This window comes from Erinaceus europaeus, chromosome 18 (genome assembly GCF_950295315.1).
Source record: "Erinaceus europaeus chromosome 18, mEriEur2.1, whole genome shotgun sequence".
In the NCBI taxonomy this organism is placed as follows: Eukaryota; Metazoa; Chordata; class Mammalia; order Eulipotyphla; family Erinaceidae; genus Erinaceus; species Erinaceus europaeus.
The window spans coordinates 2,360,529-2,378,028 of record NC_080179.1 but is presented as its reverse complement, the minus strand read 5'-3'; positions in this window follow the sequence as shown (position 1 = coordinate 2,378,028).

Below are 17,500 nucleotides of genomic sequence, written 5' to 3'. Positions count from 1 at the left end.
CAGTATTTCTAAAAATTTGGAACATTTAAAAACATTTCTTTGCCTTTTTTGTACTTATGAAAGTTGCAATAAATATGTTGAAAAGGACTAATGACATTTAGGCATTTAACATCATCATTTTAAGACTTCTGTGAGCTAGAATTAGGTAATTACTGCTAATGAGTATTAGGATGGCAGAATTGTGAGAGTGTTTAAGTGTTAAAGAAATATGTTGAATTTGGGCATTTTTCCAAAAATCATGGGGCTGACATTTTCCTTGCTCTTTTTGTTAATATTGACAGAAGAATTGTTCTTGGTTGGGGCCAGGTGGTAGCGCAAAGAATTAAGCGCACGTGGCGCAAAGATCAAAGACCGGCAGGGACCCTGGTTCGAGCCCCCGGCTCCCCACCTGCAGGGAGGGAGACTTCACAAGTTGTGAAGTAGGTCTGCAGGTGTCTGTCTTTCTCTCCCCCTCTCTTTCTTCCCCTCCTCCCTCCATTTCTCTCTGCCCTATCCAACAACAACGGCAGCAATAACAACAACAATAATAATAACAGTGACGCTGATAAACAACAAGGGCAACAAAAAGTGGGAAAATGGCCTCCAGGAGCAGTGGATTCATAGTGCAGGCACTGAGCCCCAGTGTTAACCCAGGAGGCAAAAACAAATTGTTCCTGGTCTTTGTTAATTCTAAATCTGATTTCCTCACAGTTTTACTAGTTTATCTTTTATGCTACTTATGTGGATACCCCTAGCGTTATACTTTTCTATAGCTTGAGTAATTTAACATAGGATTTAGGGGAAACTGACAGCTAAAACCAAATTTGTAAACTGAATTTTCATATTTTTAAGGTTCTTTACTTCCAAATATTATATAGATTTAATAACCTTTCATTAAAATAATCCCTTAATCACAAATCCTCTGTAAGTTCATCATCTTTGCCAGGATTTGGCCTTCCTCAACAGTGTGCTGGTTCCTGAATTCTATGTATTTGCTTACTACTTAGTCAAGTGAATCAGGAAATTGGAGTGAGGGTCACACTAGTCCAAACTGCCAGCTCCTGACAATTTTATTTACATGCTATACTTCTTCAAATAGAGTACTTTATTTATATTCATTTATTTGTATCAGTGAACTGCATTTTCTTTTACCTTGTTGATTGCAAATCCCACAAGTAGTTATCACTACTTAAGTCTGGCTCCTCCTTCACACATTTTAACATTTTGTAGTAAGTTTTAAATCCAAATACAGTTATTCCAGTTTAAAGATTCAATGTAGTCATAATAAATACTTATTATTGAGCTGGCTTTAGAGTCTATCACTGAAATAGTCGAATATTGCATTGTACTTACAGCTATAAACATAATGATTTTGTCCCCACACCTGTGGACATATAGTCTTTGAGAAAGGTGCCCAGACTATGAAACTGGGATCGGAGAATCTCTTCAACAAATGGTGTTGGAAAAGTTGAGTTGAAACCTGCAGGAGAGTGAAACTGAACCACTATATTTCATCAAACAAAAAAGGAAATTCCACGTGGATCAAGGAGTTGGATGTTAGACAAGAAACTATCAAATTCTTAGAGGAAAATATTGGCCGAACTCTTTTCCACCAAATTCTAAAGGCATCTTCAACAATACAAATCTGATTACAAAGAAAACTAAATTTAAAAAAAAGCCAATGGGAGTACGTCAAATTAAAAAGCCTTTGCAAGGTGAAAGATACCACCACCCAAATAAAGAGACCCATTACAGAATGGGAGAAGATCTTTACATGTCATATATCAGACAAGAGGCTAATAACAAAAATATATAAAGAGCTCACCAGACTCTGAAACAGAAAAAACAAATGAGCCCATATAAAAATGGGGGAAGGATATGAATGGAATATTCACCAAATAAGTGATCCAAAAGGCCAACAAACATATAATGCTCCAAATCATTGATTGCCAGAAAAATGCAAATAAAGACAACAATGAAATGCACCTTCCCTATGACCCTACAATTCCTTTCCTAGGGTTATGTCCTAAGGGATGAAACACAATCATCCAAAAAGATCTGTGTACACATATGTTCATAGCAGCACAATGTGTAATAGCCAAAACCTGGAAGAAACCCAAGTGTCCAACAACAGATGAGTGGCTGAGCAAGTTGTGGTCTAGATACACAATGGAATATGACTCAGCTATTAAAAATGGTGACTTCCATTTTGGAAAAGGTTAGTAGGTCTATTTTAAGTGTATTTAAAGGGCCCCATGATTTTACTAATTTTTACCTGAGCCTGAGAGCTAACATGCAGGGGTGGCCAAAGGTATTCTCTGGGGAGATGGTGTCCGAGTTGGAAATAGGACCAGAAAGCTGGATCAGGGAAGAGAGTAGCTCCCAAACCTGGGAAAGGTATATAAACACCATGAACTGTAAAAAATACAGAAGCTTCAGATACTTACGGGAAATAAATCGAAGTGCCGGCTGTCTACAGCCACCATTATACACTAAACGAGCAACCAGTAAACGGACGTCCTTGGCATCCCTTTGCCTTTAAGATAAACACATAAACATTGGTTTTATGGTAAATGCTTGTTAAGTTTTCCTCTGTGCTTCACTCACTACAAATGCTATACCTATGACAGTAAACAGTGCTAGTACCCAGCAAAATCTGATTTTGGAAGGGTGAGCAGATGTTTTAGGACACAGACAAAGCTCATTATGAGTCAACGTGGAAATGGATTTTAACACCGATTTGTCATTTAACTCGATTAATTTTTTATTCGTGTTATGCCTTGTAATTACAGGGCCAGAGTTCAATAGTTTGAATATGGAGAAGCGCCTAGAATATGACACTTTGGTAAGGGCACTTTGTAGACTGTCTGGTTCACAATCATCCTTTCTTGTACTTCAGCATTAGAAAATTTGTAATTCAAACAGCAGGGCAAGGACTCTAGAGAAGCTAGTTCTGGAGGGATGCGGAGTGGAGAATCCCAGAAGCAGAAGCAGACCCAACATGCTACATTTCTTTGCTTGTTGGCAGAGTCTCCCATCACCACTTAGTAGGAAAAGGTAAGAATGTTGCTTCACTGGGGCAGAACCTGTGAGCAGTGGTTTCCTAGTTTACCCTTAATCACAAGGCAGCAACCATCCAGGCACCCAGAAGTCAGCATTTTATGCCTGTCCGTAAAGGGCAAAGCAAAGTCATACTGATGCTTATTTCAATTTTTACATGAAACTACTAGCAAGGATCTTATTGTGATATCCTGTGATTTTTAGCCAAACGTGCAAAGCAGTCACATGTGCACTGGCAAATGTTTATTAAGGGTAATGGCATCAGAAAGATTCGTCGATTATGCTCACGAAGACATTTGATTCAGTGTTGCTGCAAAGCAAGAGGAATAGATGAAGAAAACCCAAGCACAGAAGGCATCGATGTGTTTCTTTCGTTGTCGGACAGGCGAATTCAACGTCTCCCCATGAAACTTAGGGACAATATGTCAGGGAATGTCATGCTGTGTAAATGCCTGATCTCACTGCTATTTCCATAGCAACCTGATTGCATATAAATATCACTGTGCACTAAAACTGAATGAAATCAAATAAAAATGGGATTGGAAAGTGAAAAAAAAATGAAAAAAGCCTATGCAAAACTCCTAGTCCCTCATTCTCGTCTCCTATTTTCTCTGGACTTAAACTAGCATCCCATGATGACAGGACATAAAACACCTGCTCTTGTTTAGAGCGAGGTTACATTTTCTTGTTTGTCTTCCTGTCGCATTACACTGAGACTTAGTGTGAAAGTAAGCAGTTTATTGTTTTTTCTTACATACTTTTTTGTTTTTATAAATTCTTCTTTTTCTTTTTTTTTAAATATGTATTCCCTTTTGTTGCCCTTGTTGTTTTATTGTTGTTGTTATTATTTATTATTGATGTCGTCATTGTTGGATAGGACAGAGAGAAATGGAGAGAGGAGGGGAAGACAGAGAGGGGGAGAGAAAGACAGACACCTGCAGACCTGCTTCACCGCCTGTGAAGCAACTCCCCTGCAGGTGGGGAGCCGGGGGCTTGAACCGGGATCCTTACGCCGGTCCTTGCGCTTTGCGCCACCATGCGCTTAACCTGCTGCGCTACCGCCCAACTCCCTGTATTTATAAATTCTATACTAACATAGAATCTGAATGGTTTTACATTAGTTTTAGCATATTTATGATTTAGTGTTTAATAGAATTTTCTGAGTAGTTAAAACTAAGAGAGAAATAATTCCTTCTATTTTTAAAACTGCCACACCAGATTGTTAGTTGAAACAATTTCATTTCAGATATAATATTGAGTTGGATTGACATTTTAGTTAAATGTTTAATAAACACTAAGATAAACTTGGAGCTGGGTGGTGTACCTGGCTGAGCACACGTATCACAGTGAGCAAGGACCCGGGTTCGAGCCCCTGGCCCCCCACCTGCAAGGGGAAAGCTTTGTGAGTGGTGAAGCAGGTGTCTCTTTGTCTTTCTCTCTTCCTATCACTTCCTCTCCACTCAATTTCTGGCTGTCTCTATCCAATAAATAAATAAAGGTAATAAAGATAAATAAAAACACTAAGATAAACTTTAAGCCACTTCCTTTAATACATAAGACATTCTAAACATGATTATTTAATTTATGAATATTCCTTCATTTATTAAAACTTCTCATGAAGTCTTTCATTGTTCTACTCTCAACTCTCAAATTGTTCCTGTTCATTGTCTACCTGCCTGTAAGTACAGAAGCCAGAAATGGAGGAGGGAGAGGGAGAGAGAGAGACAGAGAGACAGAGAGACACCGGCAGCGCTGCCTCAGCTCTGGGAAAGCTTTCCTCCTCTTTGCTTTCACCGGTGAGGACCAGGGGCTCCGGCTCCTGTCCTTGGACACTGTAACATGTAAGCAACACCACCCAGGCTCAGTTTTGCGCTTTTCTACAGTTAATACCATACTTTTACTGGTAGTAGGTAGCAGTTTTCTCTTCCATTTACAAATACATCCTTTAGCTGATACATTTCAAACTTATTTTCCAGAAGAATTTCCCATCCTTTACCTTCCTACTGTGATGAGTTGTTGACATAAAGAGTCCCACTGGCTGAACGGATGCCTACTGTGTGCTCCCTGGCTCAGACCTCTAGGCCTGACCTTAAGCTCCTCGTACCAGATGGAGTGATTTTGTGAACTGAAGTTTTCTTGGACTAAATGACATCTTTCTACTGATTTTCTGTTTTGATCATCTGTAACTGGAGACCCTAGCAGGATATGCATACTGTGATTGCCAGCAAGTTCACATGCCTACACTTGTTAGTGAGTTTACTGGAATGCCTGCCTAAGGTCATCCCCTTCAGGCTTTCTGGAAAGAAACACGCTGTCACTGCATCACCCCTCCCCTATGCTATGTTCCTTGATGTAGTAGATCTCAGTGATGTAGTGGGGAGTGGGGTATTTACTTCTCATTTGGTGCCTGCAAGATTTGAGTGTTTTCTACACACTGAATTATTTGAACGTAGTGTAATTCCACCAAGAAAGAGCTATTATCATTCTAATTCTGACAGAGAAACTGACGCATAGAGTAAAAATCATGAAGGAGGATGAATGTGGAAAATGCTGAAATATCCTGATCCTTTTCTTCCTCCTGCCTGGGTGGGGGGTGAAGGGTACAGACTTCTTTAAAGGGCAGGAAGAGACTCAGACATGTAGCATGTAAGACAAGTATGTTGTGGATTATTATTGACTGGTATATCATGACTAAAAATGAGTGTTTTTCTCTTTTTTTAATGATTTTTTAAAAATTCTTTTAGTTTATTTATTTATTTCTTTTCCTTTTTGTTGCCCTTGTTGTTTAACATTGTTGTGGTTATTAATGTCGTTGTTGTTGGATAGGACAGAGAGAAATGGAGAGAGGAGGGGAAGACAGATAGGGGGAGAGAAAGACAGACACCTGCAGACCTGCTTCACTGCCTGTGAAGCGACTCCCCTGCAGGTGGGGAGCCGGGGGCTCGAACTGGGATCCTTACGCAGGTCCTGGCGATTTGCACCACATGCGCTTAACCCGCTGCACCACCGCCCAACTCCCAAAATGAGTGTTTTTCAAAGACTAGATTTAGCAAACAATAAAATAACGTATTTACGTCATGAAGCTATAACATTTTAATGCTTAAATGTGTTTATTGATATCATTTTCAAAAGATCAATGCAAACGCACTTAAGGTTTGTATTTTTTTATGATGTGTGTTAAAAGTAATTGTAAAGGTCTGGGAGGTGCATAGTAGTTATGCAAAACACACTCATGGCTGAAGCGGCAGGATCCCAGGTTCAATCCTCAGCACTAACATTAGCCAGAGCTGTGCAGTGCACCTCTTTCTCTCTCTCTCTCTCTCTTTCTCTCTCTCTCTCTCTGTCTCTCTCACACTCTCTGTATCTCTCTCATCAAAATAAATAAATAAAATATTTGTAGAAATAAAATAATCTTAAAGTCATACAACTAATGGCATGTTAATAACGTAGCACATCACCACCACAATTTTATTGGGTTAACTGTTTCTATTTCTCATAGACGAATACTGAAGCCTTTCAGTCAGGTGGAGGGATGCCTAGTTCAGTGTACACATTACTGTGCACAAGGACCTGGGTTCAAGCCCTAGTCCCCACTTGTGGAAGTGATGCAGGCCTACAGGTCTCTCTCTCTCTCTCTCTCTCTCTCTCTCTCTCTCTCTTTCTCCCCCCTCCCACCTCAATTACTTGTTGTCTATCCAAAAAAACAGACAGAAAAAAAAAAAAAGCTGGTTTTTGCTCAGTTCACTGAGTAGGGCACAGTGCACTGCCCTCAACTTTGTTCTAGACACAACAGGCGGCATATGCTCCAGTGGGACATGGGACTCCTGGTCTTTGCTATGAAAATGACCTTCTTAATCCCTGTCTAGTAAAACTATGCCTGTCACTTCCTCCACTTTGAATGATAAATTTAGGAGTTCTACACATCAAACTAAGATTTGAATACACATTTATTTTAAGTCTAAGCCCCCAAATCATGATTTTGCTATTGAAATATTTATGTTTTAATAAGTTGCTACTGAAAGGTATATATGAGCTATAGAAATATACATATATGGAACTACATGTTAAAAATAAAAATACTGGGGTGGGGGTGTTGATCGGGTGGTAGCACAATGGGTTAAGCGCATATAGTACCAAGCACAAGGATCCCGGTTCAAGCCTCCAGCTTCTCACCTGCCGGGGAGTCACTTCACAGGTGGTGAAGCAGGTCTGCAGGTGTCTGTCTTTCTCTTCCCCTCTCTGTCTTCCCCTCCTCTCTCCATTTCTCTCTGTCCTAACCAACAACAACAAGGGCAACAAAATGGGAAAAATGGCCTCCAGGAGCAGTGGATTTGTAATGCAGGCACCGCACCGAGCCCCAGCTCTAAACTTAGAGGAAATAATAATAATAATAATAATAATAATAATAATAAATAATAATATAATAAAATAAAATGTTTAGTTATTATGAAAAGGCCCAAGGATAGCATAAAGTTAAATATGTCTACAGATCTCCTTTTTCTTTTCATTCATGGCCATTATGAATAAATTATGAATGAAAAGTTACATATTTTATTTCATCCAAAAGTAAGACATGCATCACTAAAATATTTAGACAAATACACACACACACACATATATTTATAGTGTGTGAGTGTGGTTTTCTTTTTTATTTCCAATGTTACCAGTGTCTCACAGTCACATCTTAAACTTTCTGGGGATATGCCTCATCATTTACTTCTTAAAAATCTTTTAGTTACTTTTAACTTGTTTTTTTTTTTCCATTTTCAATCTGCCCATCAGATATGTCGTTCCATTGCTCATTCATTAGTTTCCTTCAATGTTTATCTATCTGAGGTATATGTATGTACACTGAAATGTATAGTAATGACTAGGATTTACAATTTAGTCTCTATTTCTGTTCTTGATTTGATTTCAAATTTCTTTAGTATTGCTGGCTTCCAGGGTTCTCACTGAACACATTATTCACAACTCCAGCCTGATCTCTGCCGTTCATTCCCTTTTCATAATTGTTATCATCTTCAGAATTCCTGTTGAGAGTTACCTACTGAATTTCTGTGATGGGCATATATTTATATGTATTTCATTATGCAATAGGCCCCCAACATTTTCTTCCTCTGCTGCCTCTTCCTCCTTCCCCAGAGTCCTTTGCTTTGATGCATCATGTCTAGTTCATGTTTCATTTTGCGCCCTGTCTCCCCAAGCAGAGGGCTCTGGGGAGGGAGTGTACAAACTTTCAAATGCATGGTCTCTTGAAGTCCTATTGTAGTGGAATAACTCAACATATACCTGAGATAGATAAATACAGAGAGAGACTAATGAATGAACAATGGAACAACATATCTGGATGGTCAAATTGAAAAGAGAAAAAAAATCACAAGTTAAAAGTAACTAAAAGATTTAAATCCATTTCCCTATGCAACAACAATAACAACAAATCTCTCCAAAAGTTTCCTGGTGCCAGTTAGTCTATGATAGTGGTGATTTTGATGAGGTGATCACACTGATTCCAAAATTCTGAGCAAACTACTTACATTTCTCTCTTGTCTTTCAATGTATAGCCAAAGCTGGAGGCAAGGAGGAGAAAGATAAAAAACAAAACAAAACAAAAAACATTTAAAGTCAGTGCTGCTCAACTTTGTCATTCGAAAATCTGGCTTCAAATACATGCACAGTAAACTTTTGACCACTTCTTTTGCCATCAGTACATGTTCAGTTTTAGATAGGGTCAGAGGGGCAGGAAGGCAGAGAGAGAGAGCCCAAGAGAACACAGTACCAGAGATTCCTTCAGAAGTGGTGGGAGCCCTGTTCAAGCCAGGGTCACTTGCTGCAGGCAAAGCATCTTACTATCAAAATGTACTATCTTACCAGCCCAGAATTCATGTTCTAATTAACCCTGCATGATATAAATTCACTTTTGGTCTAAAATGTGTATATTTTATTCACGTCTCTAAATTCAGATGTGACAGGAAAACATGAGATTTCTTTTAAAAAATGCAAATAGACTGAAATAGCTGTGTTCTCAGATAGCAACTTCCCAACTTCCCCGCCCTCATAGCTAACTTTTTATACTAATTCCATGTGTAGTCGAGACAGGTTTTTTACTCATTGAGATATTTTAGAAGTTGAGTCCAAGAATTTCACACTAAAAATATAAAATATTTTTTATAAAAGAAATTCCTGTGGCTTTAAAATTAAATTACTATATCAATTTTATCTAAATTATTTTATAGCTAGAATATCAATTTAGATATAAAATTTCAAGGTATAACATATATAAAATGAAGCTAAAATATTTACTCTACAAAGTAAAGCAAGCATGAGAATGTGGATTCACATCCCTGGTCCACATCTGCAAGACAGGAACTTTCATAAGATGTGACCGCTGCGGGTATCTCTCTTTCCCTCTATCTCTCTCTCAAATCCACTCTGTTTTCCTCAGGAAAAAAAAAAGTAGAAATAAAGAACAAAAAGGTGCTAGGAATGGTACAGATAGGGAGCCTCAAAGATAACCTTGACAACAATTCACAGAGCAATGAGATGATGAGTCGCTGTTGAATAGGATTAATTGTGTAGAGATTGCTACGAGTTAGAATGAATCAAATAATGACCACATTAAACAATCAAATATAGTAAAATGAAAAGAAAGTAAATGGAAAATTGCACTGTATGCTTCTATTTTGTTTAATCTCTAATGATATCAGGAGTTTAATAATTTTCTGCTGGTTGGAATATTGGCTTGACAACTGGTAATTTACTCAGTCATTCAATATAATGTCATTGTGATTATGCTAAATGCTATCTGCTTCTAGGTATCAGGGATACAGAAAACATCACTCTTGAAAATAGTCTGTCAAAAGAGATGGGTAAGATAATTTTATGATAAGAAGTGACATGCATTGAAATTGAAATTATTCTCTCAAATTGAGTTGTAAATTTTAAATGAGATATAAAAATGTCCTACTGTGTCTTTGAAAAGAAGATAGTTTAAAAAAATGGTTAAAATACTAATAATGAATTTAATAAATTCATTTTGTTAAATGTTTTATTTTAACATACAGAAATAAACTGATTTTTATTCAAAACTTTTAAGTTCAAGATTTTAATTAAACTATTTTGACATAAGTATAATTACAGATGTGATTTTAAGAATTAATACAGAAAATTTTTATATATTCCTTGCCTAATTTTCCCCAGTGATGAAACCTTACAAAAGTAAAGTATAGTACGGGGGTGAGGGGCCATAGGCAGGTGGTGGCATACCTGGTTAAGCATAACCAGTACTAAGCAAGCACTAGCAGTTTCCTGCCTCACCCCAATTGCAACTGGGACGCTTCAAAGGTGGTGAAGCAGGTCTGCAGGTGTCTTTCTCTCTCCCACTCTGTCTCCCCCTTCTCTCTCAGTTTCTCTCTGTCCTGTCCAATAAGATGGATAAAATGGCCATGGGAGCAGTGGATTTGTAGTGCTGGCACCGACCTCCCAGCAATAACCATAAAGACAAATATATATGTATATATACTTGTTAGGTCATAATTTTTACCCCTTCAATTTCACTGTCTCTTGCCTCTAGGGACCATGAATCTATTTTCTATTTAAATATTTGCATCACCAAAATTTTAGATTAATGATATCTAACAGCACGTGAGCAGGATTATTGAAATTCTTCATGGCAACCTTGAAATTCATATGATTTGTTCTGCTTACTGACTTGCATTCTATGGTGTGGTATCTACTGTAGTTTACTTTCTTATTCACTTTCTGAAGTGTACCTGTGTTATTTCTGGGTTTGGGCTATTATATGTTAGGCTTTCATCTGGTTTTTTTTTTTTTTTTTTGCCTCCAGGGTTATTGCTGGGACTCTGCCTGCATTATGAATCCACTGCTCCTGGATTTTTCCCATTTTGTTGCCCTTGTAGTGATTGTTATTGCTGTTGCTGTTGGATAAGACAGAGAGAAATGGGGAGAGGAGAGGAAGACAGAGAGGGGGAGAGAAAGACAGACACCTGTAGACCTGCTTCACTGCCTGTGAAGCGACTCCCCTGCAGGTGGGGAGCTGGGGGCTCAAATCGGGGTCTTTACTCCGGTCCTTGTGCTTTGTACCATGTGCACTTAACCTTCTGTGCTACTGCCCAGATCCCAGGCTTTCATCTGTTCTTAACTGCATTCACATCAAGGATTTGTGCAAGAGCACATTTTTACAAAATGATCAAAACTTTAATTTCCTGGATAAATCATAGTTGTATGTTTAATTTTAAAAGGAAAATTTTCAGATTGACTTTGCCATTTAATTTTTTTCCCCTACCAAGGTGATATCACTGGAATTTAGTGACTGCCTAACTTCATGGCTCCAGGTAGATTTTTTTTTTTTTATAGAAAAAGAGTGAATACATAAAGAGAGAAAGGGAAAGAGAAATATAGAGAGGAGAAATAGCGCTGTTCCAGTGGTCATGAGTCTTCACTGTAGGCTCACCCTGGGGCCAGGGGCCAGGGGCTCAAACCAGTGTGATCTCTCCAAGGTGTGCATCCTGTCAGCTCTTGTATTTTAGAATTCTATCAGCAATATAACGAGGATTCGGTTGTCCATATCTTTACAACATTTGATGTTGTAACTATTCTTTCCATTATTCTGGACACTGATAAGAGTGAAATGATGTCATCATTTTAATTTGAAAATACCTAAGAACTAGGATATTGAAGTGCTTTTCATGTCCCCCACCACCCAGTCCCAAGAGAGGTTTTTAAAAAATAAATTTTGTTGGGAAAACTGGGTGATTACATGCAGAAAATGAAACGGGACCACCACATCTCATCATGAATAGTCAAATCAAAATGTGGCAAGGACTTAGGGATGGTAGTCATAGTATTGTGTGTACTATCTGGAGGGTGAAGTTGTGTTGTGTTGTGTTGTTTCTTCTCTCTGTCTCTCTCTTTCTAGCTCTAAATGTAAAAAAAAAATAGCTGTAAGGCTATGTAATGCATCATTAATAAAAATGATAAAAATGTACTGAATTAATCCCAGGATGAGGGGAGAGAGAGGAAGGATGGAGATGGTGAGTTAAATTAGAGTAGAAAGGTTTTAATTTTACAAAACTGTGAGAAAAGGTGCAGCTGGGTAATTTTCTTTTTTAATTAATGTTTATTTATAAAAAGGAAACATTGACAAAAACCATAGGATAAGAAGGGTACAACTCTATACAATTCCCACCACCAGAATCCATATCCCATCCCTCCCCTGACAGCTTTCCTGTTCTTTATCCCTTTGGGATTATGGATACATATGAGCATATGCCCCATCTCATGGGACCTGGTCTACATCTAGCTTTGGGGACTTTGTTAGGAAGTGGGCCACCCGAAATGGATGCAGAAGTAAGGGGAAAAAAGTCTGGCTTCATTCCTCCCTTCTTCTCTTCCTTCATTCCTTCAATTCTTCCTGCTTTTTTGTTGTTGTTGTTATTTGCCATTCATAGATAGTTCTATTTATAAACTAAAGACCTTATTTCAGTCTAGAATTTTATTTTTTCACTAAGCAGTATATTCAACATGAGTATATATATATATATATATATATATATATATATATTACTTTTTACTTTCCTTGTCTATTTTTTTTAATTTAAGAAACTCATTCATGATTTCTGAGAATCATATTCCAGCTTACCTGCGAGTAGTAACACCTGCTTCTCATGTGTTTCTGTTGGAATTCGTTTGGTTCCTAATTTTTATGAAATGGAAGCCTGATCACACTGACTTAGAAAATCAGAGAATCTTCGGAGAGTGGGGCAGTCCCTACCATTGTTGCTCTACATTGAGGGCAAGATCCTGGAGAGGCCCATAAGAGAGTTTATGATGTTCCTGATAGAGATGACCAGTGATGGTGGACAGCAGGATTTGTCAGAGGTCTAGGTCCATCATATATACATATATATACATGAATCCCAGGCTTCCCTGAGTAGGGCCCCAGATGATGGGGTGGTCTGGTAATGACCAAAAGGGCCATCATTAGTCTCTTTCCCTTAATCCAGCTTTTGTAGTACTTACTTTGTCTGAAAAGTTTAGCCTTGGAGGGATTGAAGGAAGTGAACTAGGAAGCAAATGAGGAGGGTATCTAGGTCTAAGTAGAAAATATTTGATTAAGTACTTTATGGTGTCTCTTATTCTCTTGCTTTAAACAAATTGTGGGGTCTTGGTAGGGATTGCACTCAATTAATAGATGGCTCTGGGTAGAATAGTCTATTTGATGATGTTAATTCTTGCTATAGCAAACCCTCCCCACCACCCCAGATTGAAATCCTTTATTGAGGGGTTTCTGATTTACCATTTACCATACGGTTGTTGACCGATCACGATCAGTGCAATTCATCACCCTCCCCTCGATGATAGGTGAGTGCTGAACTGTCTCACTCCTACCTTAGCTTCATTTTCCGACACCAAACACCAAGGCCCAGTGCCTTCTCCCTGCCCTTCTCCAGAATCCTTTCCTTCAGTGAAATATGCTGCATTCAAAGTTTCACTTTCTGTTTGCATTTTTTATGGTACAGAATTCAGATCATACAGTATTTGTCTTTCTTTGTCTTTTTTTCTTAGCAAATACATGCCATAGATTTATTCAAGTCCTAATACATATCTTAATCTATTGCATAAAATTAAAAAATGAGTGAGGCTTTATTACACATGTGATACACACACACACACACACACACACACACACATATATATATGCTGTAACAACTATTTTAAAGATTAAAGAAAAGCAATATAAAGACCCATTATTGACTAAAAACCATTCTATTTACATACTATAAACTTTAGAGGTAATTTGCACAATCTGAGTCAATGATCTATGTGTTCAATAAAGAACATCTAATTTAGTTTCACATATTAAAGAAAACTAAATAATGAATGTTAGTAGCCAGCAATTTTCATACATATAACAATTATAAACCAACTATAAAGAGAGGAAGTAATTCAAAGTAGACTTTATATGCCTGAAGTTTCAAATTAAAAGAAAAAAATATATAATTAAGATTCCAGGGTCATTATCTCTTGACTGAAGATGGATTCTCAGTCTACACTTGCCTTGTGTGCCTGCACACAGGAGCTCACACACACAAAAGCTTAGCAAAGTTATTGACAGTTCAGTGGCTCATTGTTGGGGGTGGTAGAAAGCGAGTAGTTTAATATCACCACGCTATTCGTGAAATAAATAGCTTTCCAAGTGTGATTCATATTCAGACTTGATGGCAGGAAACAGCTTTTTAGTTCTTATTCCTGAGCATTTCCTCTTCTGGGAGTACAGACCAATTTTTGTTTGTTTGTTTTTGTGGTGCAGAAGTTGCAGATCCTACATACAGGCTAGAGCCTGAGAAACTGGGTACATGTACACACATATCCGTAAGTTAGGGGGAACTATATATCTCAAAGCAAAAGGGCTCAAGAGTCCTCTGTGATTAGACTTAGACCTATTCAGCTTGGCAATCAAGTAAAATAGCCTAAAGAAGTCACCATGAATTGTTTAATCAAATATTTACTACTTGGGCCTAGAAACCTTCTTTTCATACCCCCTACTTCACTTCCTTCAAACACTCTATCTACTCAATAACTAGTCAACCCATATCTGTGACCTTTGGAAAACTACTGCAGTTTCCCACAATGCAAAGAGGACACAGAACCATGGAGTTGGGAACATTATGGAATTATACCCCTGTTATCTCATTATTTTGTAAATCAGTGTTAAATCATTAATACAATTTTTAAAAAGAGTAAAAATTGATGAATTCGTCTCTTTTGCCTGATCTTGAATGGAACTTGAAGGAATCCTGCTACATGAGTTAAGCCAAAATCAGAAGGATGATTAATGGGATAATGTCATTCATAGTTGGAGTTTAAGAAACTATAACAAAAAAGGGGGAAACACCAAGTAAAAACTTTGAACTGGATTTTGTATATTTGGTGTACGAAAACAAAGGACTTGAAGAAAAAGGTCATGTAAGAAGTGGGGGAGAGAGTCCTTGGAGGTCCTGACACGTGATGGTGGACACCTATCATGAGAAGATGAGTAATTTTACCCATGTGTCAACAACTTTACTGTAAACAACCCCCTAATAAAATATAAATGAATAAATCCATATACATATCTATGCATAGTTATAGACTTGACTGTGCTATTTAAAATGTGTAGAACAAGCGGCGTTTTGAACAAAAGTGATTGTTTAAAGATTGTGTTGCAATGACAGACTAGTTGCTAGAATTATTTTTGTTTTCATCCTCCAAATTGCATTTTCCATTATTATACAGAGACTGTATGATGTGATTAAATATCCTTCATCTTATAGTAAAAATAAATGTATTAATAAAATTGAAGAACATGTCTGTGGTCTTTGTGTAGCTCTTCTTTAGAGAACTGTCTATTCATATCTTCTGCCTGCTTTTTTGTGGGGTTGTTCCTTTTCTTTTTGTTGAACTTAGTAAACTCCGATTAAAGTTCTTTGTTCATGTGTTCTATTTTCTTAGAGAACTCTGTTTGGAACTCTGGTGTTTCCTAACTGCTTAGTGTAATATTCTTTCAACTCCTGAATATATTTCTCCATATTATGTTAAAATTCTTGGAAAGTCCTCCAAATGAGCTTTCTGTGGTCTTTCAGTGACAGGCCCTCTATGTCTATAATTTCTTGGCGTGCTTTTGTTTCATTTCTATCTTTCTGTTTTGCCTTATCTGGAAGTTTGTTTCTGCAACTTTTCTGTTCACACATTTATTGTGCTGGTTATTCCTGGCCAATAGGTGGTGCTATAGTTGTGAACATTGGTCTGCTCTCTGTTTATCTGCTGGGGAAATGGGGGGAGAGGTTCTGCTTCTTTTTACTTCTTTGACTCTGTGCGGTGTGCATATATGGTCTCTCTAGGATTTCAGTCTGACAACAAGCCTCGTCAGTTTGCTGCTCAGCTCTTGCCATGTTCAGAGAATCAGGGCTCAATTGACCGCTTAGCCTACAGCTGCTGCTAATTTCCTTCATGAGTGTCTGCCTTAGGCAATGGAACAGCGTGATTTTGGTAAAAACAAAACAAAACAAAACAAAACCTGTCTCCTTTCCTGTGTAAGTCAACACCCCCAAGATCATGGATTAAAAGTTCATAGGGGGAGTCGGGCGGTAGCACAGTGGGTTAAGCGCAGGTGGCGCAAAGCACAAGGACCAACTTAAGGATCCCGGTTCGAGCCCCTGGCTCCCCACCTGCAGGGGAGTCGCCTCACAGGTGGTGAAGCAGGTCTGCAGGTGTCTGTCTTTCTCTCTCGGTCTCTATCTTCCCCTCCTCTCTCCATTTCTCTCTGTCCTATCCAACAACAATGACATCAATAACTACAGCAACAATAAATTTTTAAAAAAGTGAAACAAAAAGGAATAAATAAATATATATTTTTTAAAGCCTGCATTCCTTGTCTGCACATCGAGTGAAAATGGTTCCACGCACTACAGGAGCTGTCAGCCTCTGTGTGTTTGCTCTCAGTCCTGTGCCCTTCTCACCCCACACTCTGACAGAAACACCCAGGGAGGCTGCAGTGCCCTTGCTGATGGATGTCTTAGCTGCAGGCTGTAGTTGGTGAGGTTCCTTCAGACCCACAGTTGTGGGTATTTGTTGTTTTGGGGAGAGTCTGTTCTGTTCGCTGCTAACCCATAGCCATGTCTCCTGGAAATCTGGTAATTCTGTTCTAAACGATGCAAACTCTTTTTTAACAGTTTAGTTCTGCTGTGTTCTAAGATCCCTGAGAGCAATTTCTCATTTACTTCTGACTCATAAAACTATTCTCACGTCTTATATGAATTTTACTCTCTTTGTTTCCTTTTCCCTCTACGAAGGGTATTGCCGAACTTGAATTATTAGAATAATAGAGATGAATGTATAAATACATTTAAATTTCTGTTAACGTAAGAAAAACTCACACTCCCTCTAGAAAAAGATATATGTGCTCATGAAGACATTGAGTTATGCATAGTTTCTGAAAATCCTTTCCTGTTCATTTTTCATTTTAAAGAATCCAATTATGGGTGTGTTCAAAAATACATCAACATAAATTTGTTAGTGCTAGTTATGAGTAACTATTAAAAATGTGTAAATTTTAGTGAGGGTTTAAAAAAAACTAGGGTACTGAGTACGTGTAAACACATATTTATAAGCTAGGGGCAACTGTATACATCAAAGCCAAAGTCTTTACTCGTTCCCTGTGATTAGATTTCAAACTATTTAGCTCAGCAATCTAATAGAAAAACCTAAAGAACCCATTTGATTTTTCTAATCAAATATTTATTAATTCAGCTTAGACACCCTACTCTCATACCTCCTACATCACTTCCCTCCATCACTTTATTGATTTAACCAATTACACGAAAGAAAGTAAGATACATCTCTTCATCTCTTCTGACAGCATCACCATGAAGCGTTTAACTTTTGCCTTGCTAATGAGTAAACT